We start from the raw sequence: 13,609 nt of genomic DNA on the forward strand, positions 1-13,609 counted from the left end.
GTGAGGTTGTGAAAAAATCAGTAGTCTTGATTGTGGATCCAATGAAGTCTGTCTTGGGAGAACCTTAATTTGGATCCAGTCACAGAGAAGTAGCTGATGTTGACTTGGCTTCAGGATCTGGGAATGCATCACCTACACCTCGACTTGTTTGTGGGGAGGTGGGGGTAGGGAGAGGCCACTCTGAAAGACAAGTTCTAGAGGAATTTTAGGCCCAGGAACCATCAGAGCCCTTCAGATGTGCCTTCTCTCCAAGAAGCCGACTGCACTTTACGGCTGCTGCTTCAGAATGTCCAGTAACAGGTTTTTTTTTATTAAAGAATTTATTAGCATTGATTTTTACATCATTTTTCAAATGACATGTTTAACAAATGAGTGTTCAAGAAGGGAATCTCTATATACAATTGCTAGCACTTAGTTTTTAGAACATAATCAAAAGTAGGCTAAGGGGGTTTGTATACCATAGATACATATTAATTTATGAGAGATAAAATGTTATATCTATAGAGTCATAGGTTTTATGTCTATCTAGTTATAAAACTTCCTTTTGAGTGCAGACTGCTCAATTCAGGGATAGACACTTTTGCCAACTTCCCATCTTTTGAAAATCATGCATTCTCTTTATATAGCCTGTTACTGTTGTGTAGCTGCTGAGAAAATGAAGACAACCTAAGAATATCATTTTGATACTGATACAATTTGTTACAAATTCAAGGTAATACAAATCTGGAATAAGCATGAAAAAGATGAAAGAGATTAATTTTGGCATTGCTAATATCCCATTCATTTTGTTTCTTTGACAGTAATTGGCACTTTCTACTTTGTGCTCAAATTCTGCCTTGTATTAGTTTTCGTGCTGATACTATAACAAATAAGTCTAACCTTAATGTCTTAAAATAAAGCAAATCTTTCAGTCTACAGTTCTGGAAGTCAGAAATCTCATATGGTTTCTTTGTTAAGATCAATATGTCTGCAGAGCTAAGTTCCTTTTTCTAGTCTGTAAGGGAGAATTTATTTCTTTACCTTTTCCAGCTTCTAAAAGCCTCTCACATTCCTTAGCCATTTCATTCCATTTTTGAAACCACAATCATTGTGCCTCCGTAACCATTTCCACATCCTGTTCCCTATAGATAAGCAAAGCGCTCTTATTTGAAGGAGCCTAGAGATTATGCTATACGTACTCTGATAATCAGGGTGATCTCTCCCTTTATAAGGATCTAAATCTTAACCATATCTCAAATTTCTTTGCCAAGTAAGGCAACCTATTCACAGTTCCAGAATTGGATGGATATCTTGTAGTCCCAAACCCTTTTTCTGTATTTGGCATGGATATGTTTGGATGGTTGTCAATCTACTATATGTATATGCTCTTAATCTACTAGATTGTAAATATCTTAAGTGCCCTAAATCCATTCTATAGTTCTATAGTTGTATTCTCCACACAATTTATCCAAGTGTAGTGCATACATTAGAGCATTCAAGGAACATTTTGAGTGAGCTAGAAGAACTAAAAGAGTTCAAAGATTTCTTGGAAGGAAATAGGAAGGTGATATCAATAACTTCTGAAGGAAAAAGTTCTGAGGTATTTCCAAATCCTCTGGAAAATTCATGAACAAGTAAATAATTGCATTAAGTATAGGATTACTACAGTTTTTTGTTGTTTTCAGTTCTTATACATGGCTATTGTTACATATTACAATAGTCCAGGAAGCTCTGCTGATATTACTTTCCAGCTGGATTCTCTTCTGTCAGTAGAAGTTATGCCTTAGTGTTTTGCAGTGATAATAAGCATAAGTTAACAACTGGAAATCAGGTGCCATCAGAGAGGCTCAGCCTATCAGATGTCAGCCATGGAAAGGTCAAGGGGAAATTAAACGTTATAGGGTTGGCTCAAATTCTTTCCCTGGGCAATTAACTTGCTGATAATTTGCAATGTTTGTCTCTAATGCAATTGAATATGACATGTTGCTAGATCTGTAAAGGAGTGACTTTTAAGAAATGTGTCTTATATGGTTTGTATCACACAGACTTCTGTAAGTTGTACAAAGCAGCTACAGGCTCTGGAATCTCTAGTTGGCATGAGAAATAAATATTTCCGTATTGCATTTAGCAATTTCTGTGTATTAAGGCAATTTTGTTTAAAAATTATTAAGGGCTTTGTAACACAAAGACACTGTTAAATTTCACAGAAAGGATTGCATTGAGGAGGTGGAGTGGACTGAGGGATATTGGATATGCAAGCACAGATGGTCTTGATCGACTCATGAACACATCAGAGCCAAGAGGGAAATGTATGTTTTGTGTGGTTACATATGTTGTAAAGAAAATTGCCCCCGGTTCTTTTCTGTAAGAAAGTATGAAGAGGGAAAAGAAAGGGAAGGAACAAGATCATGCAGGGAAAGGTGAAGCAGACACAGGAGAAGCATATGTTGCAGATGTCTGGCAGAGAGGAGCCAGGCAAGGAGGAAGAAGAGCCAAATTCTTTCCCTGGCATGTGAGTGACTGATGAGAGGAGGAACCTTCTGTGCCAAGGCTCAAGAGCACTGGGTGGGTGCCTGTTTTGTGAATAGTTTCTTTGGAATCTAGGTGTAACTTCCCAACCATTTTATGCCTGGTTTGGCATAAAGACTGTTCTCCCACAAGGAATAGGCATATATACAGAGCTGCTTCGAACCCACCCAATTCTTTCCTTTCCACAAGGACTCAAGACACTGACAAGGGTCTGGATAACCTCAGGTTTTTCTGAAGTCTTCATAGGTTTTAACTCATATAGAGAATTGTTGGAACTACGCTTTGAGGTTTTAGTGTTAGAACCATTTTGCAGAAGAAGTAACCTAGCCACAATGAGGTTAAGAAACTGGCCCGGAATCACACAGCTACTCATTACTGAAGCCAGCACCCGAAAGCCAACAGTGTGACTCCAGAATAGAATCTTTTCACCTTTCCTTGCCTCTGTTGGTACAGTATGGTCACACTTTTTAAGCCAATGGGCCCTTAGAGAGCAACCATTTGTAGAATTTCATGTAGAACTTGTAAGAGAATGCCTATCCACAAAGTATATGCTATATTTCATTGCAAACTGAATTATTTACCTAAGATTCATATACCATTTGTGAGAAAGTGGCAAATGTCAGCCTCTATGTGTGATAAGCAGAAGAAGAGGAGAGAGAATAATCTTTGTAATGTTACGGCCAAACTGAAAGCACTGGGGAACTGGTTAGAATTCAGCAGTATTTATTGGCAAACCCAATGCTACACTGCCATGTTCATGGTTCAGTCTTGGTACCTTGTTCTTCATCTAGATCATCTTCCTCATCTAAAATCAACTGAATGTGTCTGTTACCTTTCTCTCCATGTAACTTATGTGTAAATACTGGGAGCAGTAAGGGATTGTGCATTCAGAGACTTTTACTTGTGATTTTTGCCTTTTGTTTCATTCATGCATGTCTCAGATTCTTTTCGTACTACTAAGCTCTGTGTATGTTTATTAGGTTCTAAGTGAGAGAACTAACAGGAGTAGTCATTTCACTGATTGATTAAGGTTGTTCAGCTGCACTTTCTCCTGGCCCTTGCCATTCTATGGATGGCTATATTGGCTCCTGGCTAAAGATGTTGGAATTAGGGTGAAAGATGATGAAGTGCTATCATCTAGGATGGAGAACACACTGAAAGGAACCATGGGGTTGGCAAACCTTCCCAGAGGAACACATTATTTTGACTTGTCTAGTAGAGTCACATTCATGAAAATGGGTAGTTATGGCCCTAAGAGTTTAGAAAAGTAAAGAAAATTTGGTACCACTGATGTGTGTGTCTCTCTGTGTGTGTGTGTGTGTGTGTGTGTGTGTGTGTGTGTGTGTGTGTATAAAATTAAACAATGAATTAGGCCCCAAACAACTTGCCATGCATTGAGTCCTAAACTTATACTGTGTTATGCATGCATTGAAAATGTGATGAAGCTTAGATGATTTATCCTTCTTCAAGACTTATTTATGAAGTTAGTCGATCAAACTTCAAAGCAGCAGAAGATAAAAACCAAAAGCCAGCAGCATACACAGTGGTTCCCATTGCCAAGAATATATATATTTATATTTTTGTTTTTTAACTATAATCCTAATAATAAATGTGGTGCTCAATCTTGGCCCAAGATAGATTCATTTAGGAAGCTTAGAAAGTACAGAAATAGTTACAAAGAACATTCTTTTTTGTCACAGTCTTACATTTGTAATCCCTTTCTCTTTTTCAGAATGCCATATGGAAAAGAAACAATATTTTAAATGGGTTTCTGAAGAACTACAGTTGACATGAACACCAAAAAACTTCAGAAAACCACTAAATATTTGGCTAGCATTGAGTCTACTGGAGGTTTTTAAAAGTCTGAAGACAAATTGTTATGTTAAGAGAAAAAGCCTTCAGACCATGGCTGACTTATCAATTGACCAATAACTTTCTCCACCAAGCTCTTAAATCATTAAATCTTCATAACTAGCAACTTCGCTAATTAAGCAGCTTTCCTCCAGTGTGTTGGAATGGACCAGGGTACTGATTCGGCTTCCTTGGCACAGCATGCACAATGTCTGGTCTGGCCAGCTATTCAAACCACTTTCCCATACATCAAAGATCCAAAATAATTGCTCCAGACACTCTAAAGTGCAATTGCAATTTGACAATTTCCATCTCACGTATCTTCCAAGAAAAGGGAGATCTATATAAGAGTCCACAATACTTTTGCTCAGAAAAGAATCTTGGCAAATAACTCAAAAGCCTGGAAATAGATATACTACTTGTGATAATATTAAATAAGGAATATTTCATAGTGGGCATCAGTACACAACTCTGAAATAAAAAATAAAAGGAAAGGGAGTTTATATGTGGAATTCTTTGTTAGAAACTTTCTGAAAAGGCTTCTAGATGCACGAATGTGGTGAATTTAAACCAGTAGGCAATAATATATTATTGTTAAAGAGACACAGTGGACACTTTTGAAGCCATAAGATCCTGCAGAATTTTCAGATAAAACCTCTTTACATTTCACATACTAAGTGGGCAGTTTTAGTAAAACTGAGTATGTCAAAGAAAATATATATCATTGGTGGTTCATATTCTGATTTCCATGGACTTTGCAAGGGTGAGAATTAGGCTTTTGTCCTTAGAATTATGGCCAAGATTGAAAAATACTTGTTCTAGAATTTCAGATGGTTACAAGGCTAGTCTGGTTTATTCATAACAAGTGCTATGAGGGTTGAAGACATGCTACTTCAACAGAATTGAGCAAAACAAGGCAACTTTGTGAACATCAACGGAGAAATCTGTAAATACTTAGCTGTTCTCTAATCGGAGGCCATGTACACACACTAGACCTTCAGGGCAAGAAGGCAGCAAGCCATAGAAATAGCTGCTAGTTGCTTTTCAAAGTATTTGAGGACCTCTCCATTCTCTTCCAGTTATAGCTCTGTATAGTGGGTAGAGAAGTGAAAAATAGAACCAAGCTGAGATTTATAGATGACTAATGGTCTCTGTTACTCTCAGTAAACAAGCGATGAAAGTTCTTGGGCTCCTATTACATCCCTGTCAATAACAATCATTCCCATGTAGAAATTTTATTCCTAGAGGCACTAATTAGGATGAAAGTCATTGGTCTGCCCGGTACAACAACCAATGCTATAGTTTCCAGGAATGGTGTGTGCTTGTGTTGAGAATTTGAAGTAATATCTCTGACAATTCTTTGCTTTCTATGAGGAAAATATAGTTGTTTTTGTTTCTCTGTGCTTGTTTATTTCTCCTTTGTCTGCTTCTCTCTTTTATTCTCTCTATCCCAATGAACTTTCTTTGTTCAAATTAGTTCATTAGCGCTCTTTGTATTATGAGTCTAATTATCTATAGATCATTGACCTCTCTGGGAAGTTCAGAGTCTTACCAAATGGAAGCTCAGTGTCTCAGCCAAGTCTTTGGATGTTCCTCCTCCTGCTTGGGTACAGGGTCCATTCTAGTTGGAATCAGGTGTGTAAAAAGAAAGGCCATCAACAGAAGACACAAAGAATGCATTTCTACTCAGGGGCCATAAATTGTACAGCTCTATTAAGCAGGTTTGTTTGTTTGTTTTTTTCATTTTAAGTCCAAATAGTCAACACACAGTTTTGGTTCTAAATGATTACAACTCTGATTGGAGAATATGCCTTACTTGGAGTTTGGTGGGAAGGGCTAGTCACAGTCTTTTGCTTCTGACAAATTGTGAATCTCGTATTAACAAATTTGCCATCTGTAGATGGCAGGATAACCTTAATACCATCCGCTACCTAGAAATATTGTGAAGAAAATATATCAGTTAAAAGTTTATATGCTACATTATTTTTACATTTTAGAATTTCAGATCTATTCTATAGTAAGAGAAAAACAATCATTTGATTGTTGAAACTTCCACTGTTCTCCCTTCTCTCACATACAAGACCTCACATTAAAGAGTCCACATATTGCAGTCCCTTCTTTTTTTTTTTGATAGACACAGGCTATGAAATTCTTTATTCTGTTTGTAGCAGCTTATGCAGGTGCAGCCAAACACAAAACTTCAGGATGAATTGTACAAACTTTACAATGTGGGATTTGAATTTAAAGTATGAAACATAAAATCTACACAAAACTGATAAAAAGCAAGTATAGATATAGGACTGAAACTTATAACCCATGTGTGAAAGGGAGTCTTATTTCCTTTCAAGTGCTTTATTCTGCTACAGAACAGTGGAAATGAAGATGTAAAGCTTTGTGGTTAATTTAAATTATACACTCTGTAGATATTATACCAATTAAAAAGTTACACATAGGCCAACAGGTGTCCACCAGTTCCTCTGGATTGATCAAACACTCCAATAGCTGGATTACTGAGAACAAATCAGGCAAATGTGGAAAGAAAATCCACCTGTGCAATTGTTTGCAGTTTACTGATGGACACACTGCACGCCAGGTCCGTAGTGGCTGCTGCTTTCTTTGTCAGAGCTATCATTATAGGCTTCCGGCCGCTGACCACTTCCCCAGCCTCGAGTGCTATCAAATTCCTGAAGCTCCACTTCCTCTGTTTCTCCAATTACATTAGGAACTTCTGGCCTAGATGGCAGAAGACCTTCTAACTCAGAAAGCTTGTCTTGGTTGATCCAGTTGTTTTCAGGAAACTGCACATCAAATTTTATGTAAAGATCACCTTTTTTCAAAGGGATTACGATACTGAGGCATTCCTTGACCTCGAACTACATGAACACATCCTGGTTCAATTACTTTGCCAGGGAGATATCTCACCACAATCTGACATGCATCAAGGTGCTTGAATGTGAACTGAAAGCCACATAAAGCTTCATTCAACAAGTCCTATCTTATATGTCATGTGCAAGTAATTTCCATCTCTCTGGAACACCTCATGTTCCTTCTCCTGTAGCAAAAGAACAATATCTCCTGGTTCCACTCCTGGAGCCTGATCTGCTTCCCCAGTGAAGGTAATCCTCTGTCCATGTTTCATGCCTTTGTCTACATGGACTTCAAGAATCTTGACTTCTTTAATCACTTTCTTCCCTTCACATTTTTTACAGCGATCCTTTCCATTAATTACCTCCCCTTCTCCATTACAATCAGAGCACACAGACTGCATCTGTTGTACCATTCCTGGAGCCAACTGTCTGATCATGATGAGCACACCTCGACCCTGACAAGCACTACATTTCTGAACAGCTCCAGACTTCCCACCTTGACCACTGCATGCACTACAGAGTACATTCTCGCTAAGTTGTAGTTTGGTTGTCTTGCCATTGTATAGATCTTCGAAAGACACTTTCAGTGGATGCATCATGTCCTCTCCTCTTCTTCTGCCATTTCGACTTCTACTCTGATTGCCCATGAAGCCAAACAATCCTCCACTAAAAATGTGAGAGAAAATATCATCCATGCCACCACCTCCGCCACTACCTTCCCGAAGGCCTTGTTCTCCATATCTGTCATACAACTCTCGCTTCTCCGGATTAGACAATACTTCATAAGCAAAGCTTATTTCTTTAAATTTGTCCCCAGTATTTGGATTCTTATCATGATGGTATTCCTTGGCTAACTTTCTGTATGCCTTCTTCAACTCGTTCTCGCTGGCGCCAGGAGGGACTCCCAGGAGGCCGTACAGTTTCATGTCAGCCACATTAGCCATGGCGACCAGCTGGGCAGCACTTGGGAAGGAAAGCAGCGGAGCAGAGCCGGGCCCACACAAGCTGCGTCGATGGCAGCGCAGGCCGAGGGAGACAGCAAGGGAGATAGCGAAGGGGTGCACTCCCTATTGAAAACAAAAAGGTTGCTTCTTCAGCTGTTTTTATACATACACACAATTTATCATATATATTTACATATGAATGGTCTATTTTTTTTTCCAGTGCTTAGAAGTTGAGCTTTCTTAGAGATGAGAAAGGAAGAAAGAAGGACCTATCCACATTCTCTGAAGCTAGAAAATCATTTTACATTTAGTTAGAAACAAATATATTTAGAGGCAGAGGGAACCAGCCAATGTTATAAAGATGGACATATGATTTAAAAATCTGTTAGATTTTGAGAATTAACCTTGTAGTTCTAGATTTCATTACCAAGTGTAATTCCTGTACATGAAACAACAAAACCTGTTGGATTTGTCCCAATAAGGGAGAAAGATGGAAAAATAGAGAATGGGGAATTAGAAGGGATACCTTCTTTGGTCAGGGAACATTCTATGCATATATGGAAACATTGCAATGAAACCCTTATGTGTAACTAATATATGCTCTTAAAAAATCTGTAACAAATCTTGTGCATAAGAAAATATCAATTCTACCTTCTCCCTGTGCAAAAGAACCTGTATATTATGCTCTTTACATGTAAGCACATATGTTATGTGGTCTAATGGTAAGCAATTAAAATCCATGTTCCATACATGCAGTAAATTATTTCCTTTTTCCACAGAAGCAAATACCTAGAGTAAGGCAGGAGATCCAAGTCTGATCAGGAGATGGGCATTTTCTGGTTATTGACAGCATGTATAGGCAGAAGAATCTAAAGGAAAATCAAGGTTATGTTGTCCACGTGTAGGCTGCCCTCACAGTTCGCAGTGAAGCAAAGGAAATAACTGCCCTGATCTCAAAATTTATCTCTGAGCTTGGCTTATTGTCATTTGGCCTGAGGTGTCTTAGAAGGTTAGTGTTATGAGTATCACTTTAAATGTAAGCACACACACATATAAACACATAAATTCCATGAATTAAAAAAATTTAGGAGCATTTGAATGTCAGATTCATTGTTACATTATAGTTATTGCGGGTTTTTTTTTGCTTTTTATTTTACATATGTATATATATATATATATTCATTACCAACTTAGAATTCAAGGTCTCACACTTCCTTGGCTTACTTGCTCACTTGGGGTTTTACCCCTTGAGCCACATACCCTGTTGCTAAACACAGTGAGCACCTATCCTGCCATGGCCTGGAGAAGTGCAGAGAAGGAGACTGGACTCTGAAGTTGGTTTTCGGAGCACTAGGAGACCTGTACCTTCACAGGGTATTTATTATCAAACAGGTGAATACCTGCAGAAAACAAGTTGGCAATCTCAAGGGATACAGTTAAGTGAGAACATCTCAGGAGGGGAGATTTCTTTTTCTTAGGAAGCAAGCAAAAACAACTAGCTGTTTTTGCTTTCACTTAGCATTAGGGCAGAAAGTTGGGTCTGTGCCATGCTAATAGGTCACTCCCAGCTTTCCATGACTTTTAGAAAATTACATTCAATTCTCTTTGACCTATGACTCCACATTCACAGGTCCCCACAATATCCAGATCATTTTATTTGTTCGTTTGTTTGTGTATTGAAAAGGTTCTATGTACCTTTCACCCTCCAGATCTCAGCCTACTGGATAATTATCACAGGGATGAGCCACTGGCAGCAGGATTCCAATATAGTTCTTCATTTTGAATCATAATGAATTCTTGTCACTCTGTGATATTATAGACAGGTCACAAAGTATTAGCCAGGTGCAATGGTGTAGTTCTCTAGTCCCAGCTACTCAGGCAGGGGCAGAAGGATTGAGAGTCTGTAACCATCCTGAGCAAGTTAGTAGAACTCTGACTTAAAATATATTTTGTCAAATCTAAAGGACTGGAAATGTAGCTCAATAGTAGAGCATTTGTCTCAAATATATTGTACTCAAGCCCTCCTGAATACACTATCCCCACAGAGTAGTGAATTTATTTGCTGGTATAAGTCAAAGATACAACTTTTTGTTGCTGTATCTGATTTTGGTACCTGGTGTATTGTATAGACATTCATTTGTTTATTTGAATCAGGGAGGGAAGGTGAAAAACAAGATGATAAGACAAAGGACAAAGGGCGAACCAGTGTAACAGTGATATTCACAAGACAGTATGAACTCTACAACTTGGAAGTAGATGGAGGGTAGGAAAGTGGAAGAAAAGCATGAGAAGAGGTAACAATGTTCAAGAAGTAAAGTATTCACTACCTTACGAATGTAAACGTAACCCCTCTATATACCACCCTGATAATAAAATTTTTCAAGATACAACTTCCTCTAACTACATTAAAGCAGACAATATTTCTCTGTCCTCATCTTTCTTTCATGCTCTGCTCAGATTGGACAAGCAGCTACACAGAATTATCCATCTCTTTCCTGGGTGCAGAATGCGCTCCATAGCACATCTTCTGTTCAGAACTCTCCATCTTTCTCAGTCCCTCAGTGAAAAGGCCATCATCTTTATGCTCATGGCCATACCTAACTGACTGCTATTGTGTATACATTGTGTAACTGTTTATGTGAGAGTTTTGGAGGTTACTGTACATGACAAAGAGACTTTGTTCTATAATGGTTGTGTTTGGGAGTCGACTGAATTGCTTCTAAAGTCCTGAGGAGAATAGGACAGGAAGAAATCCAAAAGTCCATGGAATTATTATTTGGCTTAGATATAGCCTGATTTCTTGGGATTTTGAAATGTATCCAAAGACCAAAGTTACTCCATATCTCCCCAGTACAGAGACTAGTCCCGGAATCCAAATGGGAGTAGACAAGGAGAATCATACTTCCAAAAAGTTTTTTAGCCTTGAATAGGTGATCCTGGTTTTCCTAGCACTGTCTTAGCAATGCTATAATATATTGGTTTTATATAGCTGGAAGAATCTATCTGATGACATCTGGAAAGACAAAGTCAATACACCAAGGGGATTGGTCTTTGCAATGTTCAACTGAAAGCAAACAATTCCTCTTGACCAGGCAAGCTTCTCTTTCTGCTGGTCATATTTCAGTCATGGAGGGGAGTCTAGGAATGCCATTGAAAGCACTTCGAAATCAGAATGACAGATATGTTAATAAAAGTGAATGCTTGGAGTGGGAATGAGCAAAAGGGGAAAGGAGAGGATACAAGTAGTGAAGATCAAAGTGTACTACATTTGCATATATGTGTATATATGTATAAACACAACTATATATATATATATATTCCTCTTGGCCTGTGTATCTCTCATATTAGAAGAGAAAAGGAACTGTACCATCCATGATTAAAAAAAACAGCTGAAGATAAGGTAGAGTAGTGTAAACAAGTTATACATAAAGGATAGGATATTCACTGATTAGTAACCCCCCCACAAATGGCACTCCACAAAACTATGATTGATAGAAGTCAGAACTAGTGCTTCAGTTAAGTGGGTGTCCTCTTGTAAATGAATCATTTGTGTGGTGGCATGTCTCATAGAAGACTACATACAACGGTTTTTAGCTCTAAATATAAAGAATAAATTCACCCAGGATTTGGGATGAACCCTAAACTACAGTTTTATTTTGCTAGGCAGTCCTTGTCTATACTCATCTTTGGTAGGATAGCACACATTATACAAGTCATTCTGTAGATAATTCTGTTTTAATGAACTGGGAAATATTTCCCTTGATTCTCTAGGTTTTATGAAAACAAAGAGATTTCTCATTAATGAAGTAAGTAATTTTATAGGAGGTTGAAGAGTAAATGGAAAATATGTTCTCCCTTCTGGTATTTTTCTGTTTCTTATTATTGCAGGATAAAGTGTAATTTTGTATCCCTTTTATTACCAATTTTATTCTAGCAATATATTGTTGATTGAAAAACCATGAGGTGTGAAAAATCTTAGCTTTAAACTTTCAAACTATATACTGTTGGGCAGGAAGAATGTAAATTATTGCAACCATTACAAAAATCAGAATGTAGGCTCCTAAAGCTAAAGATAGAACTATCAGATTATCCACTTATGATGAGACTTAATATGAGTTTTATGAATTAGCTTCAGAATGCAAAATTAATATTGCCTTCTTAGGTAAGCCAAACTTTGTCACATTATATTATCCTTTTTGTTATTAGATACAATATAGTATTTGAAAATAGATTTTTAATTTATGTTAAGGCATTGCTCCATGGCTTTTAATTTCTAATGAAAAGAAAAATGCATAAATATTCATTTTTTCTTATTTTATAAACTGTTTGTATGATTTATGTTATTTATTATTTATTTAAGTATCATTTTTCATAATTTGCTGGTAATATCACCCATCAGTATGGGCCAAAATGAATTTGGGATATCCTATGTTAGTTTGATGTTTTTTTTCTTTTTTTCTGTTTTTTCGATTTTGGCCATAGGGATTGAATTCTGGGCCTGGGCGCTGTCCCTGAGTTCAGCTCAAGGCTATCACCTTACCCATGGAGCCACAGCCCCACTTCCCATTTTCTAGTGGTTAATTGGACATAAGAGTCTCTCAGACTTTAGTGCCCAGGCTGGCTTTGAACCAAGATCCGCAGATCCCAGCCTCTTGAGTAGCTAAGATTAAAGGTGTGAGCCACTGTGGCCAGATTCAGTTTTATTTATCAATGAAATAACTGGTAGAAATTGTTCGGAAACAAGGACATACTAAATCCACTAGCAAAACAATGTTCATTGCAGCACTATTTACCATAGTAAACCTATGGAACCAACCCAGATGCCCCTCAGTTGATCAGTGGATCAACAAGATGTGGTATTTGTACACAATTCTATGCTGCTGTCAGAAAGAAATCGCCCCATTTGTTAGGAAATGGAAAGACTTAGAAAAAATCATATTAAGTGAAGTAAGCCAGACTCAAAGGAAGTTAGGCTCAATGGTTTCCCTCATTTGTCATAATCAGTAGAAACCTTGGGCTCTCCTAGCAGAGATTTGCAATAGAGCAAAATCTAGATACATAAGGCCACATAGTATAACGCTAAATGAAAGGACCTCTAGGATATAGAAACAAAAGCCAAATAATGAGTGATTGTTGCCCTTAATGTACTATGTTATCTCTCATCTCTTTTGCTGTCCCTTGGTTATCTAATACTGTTACAGTATGTCACATTGTTATCTGATATATCAGATATATTTGTGTTTGGTTATTTGGAGTTGAATAGGGAAGGGGGGAAAACAAGGTGAGGGGTGAGGGTGGGGGGAGGGAAATGGGGACCAAGACATGAGAAAGGGTATCAATGTATGTGAATTAATGCACCTTCTATCTGGCGAATATAATGTAACCCTTCTATTAGTTACAATGAAAATAAGAAATAACTGGTAGAATTCATCGATATAT

At 37.7% G+C, this 13,609-nt stretch overlaps 1 pseudogene; it reads right to left on the minus strand.

Moving 5' to 3' along the window:
- Nucleotides 1-6,926: 6,926 nt before the first annotated feature.
- LOC150069448 (dnaJ homolog subfamily A member 2 pseudogene) lies at nucleotides 6,927-8,170 on the minus strand (annotated as a pseudogene).
- Nucleotides 8,171-13,609: the final 5,439 nt, after the last annotated feature.

Source organism: Megascapheus bottae, chromosome 1, assembly GCF_031878675.1.
Source record: "Megascapheus bottae isolate mThoBot1 chromosome 1, mThoBot2.hap1, whole genome shotgun sequence".
Classification (NCBI taxonomy): Eukaryota; Metazoa; Chordata; class Mammalia; order Rodentia; family Geomyidae; genus Megascapheus; species Megascapheus bottae.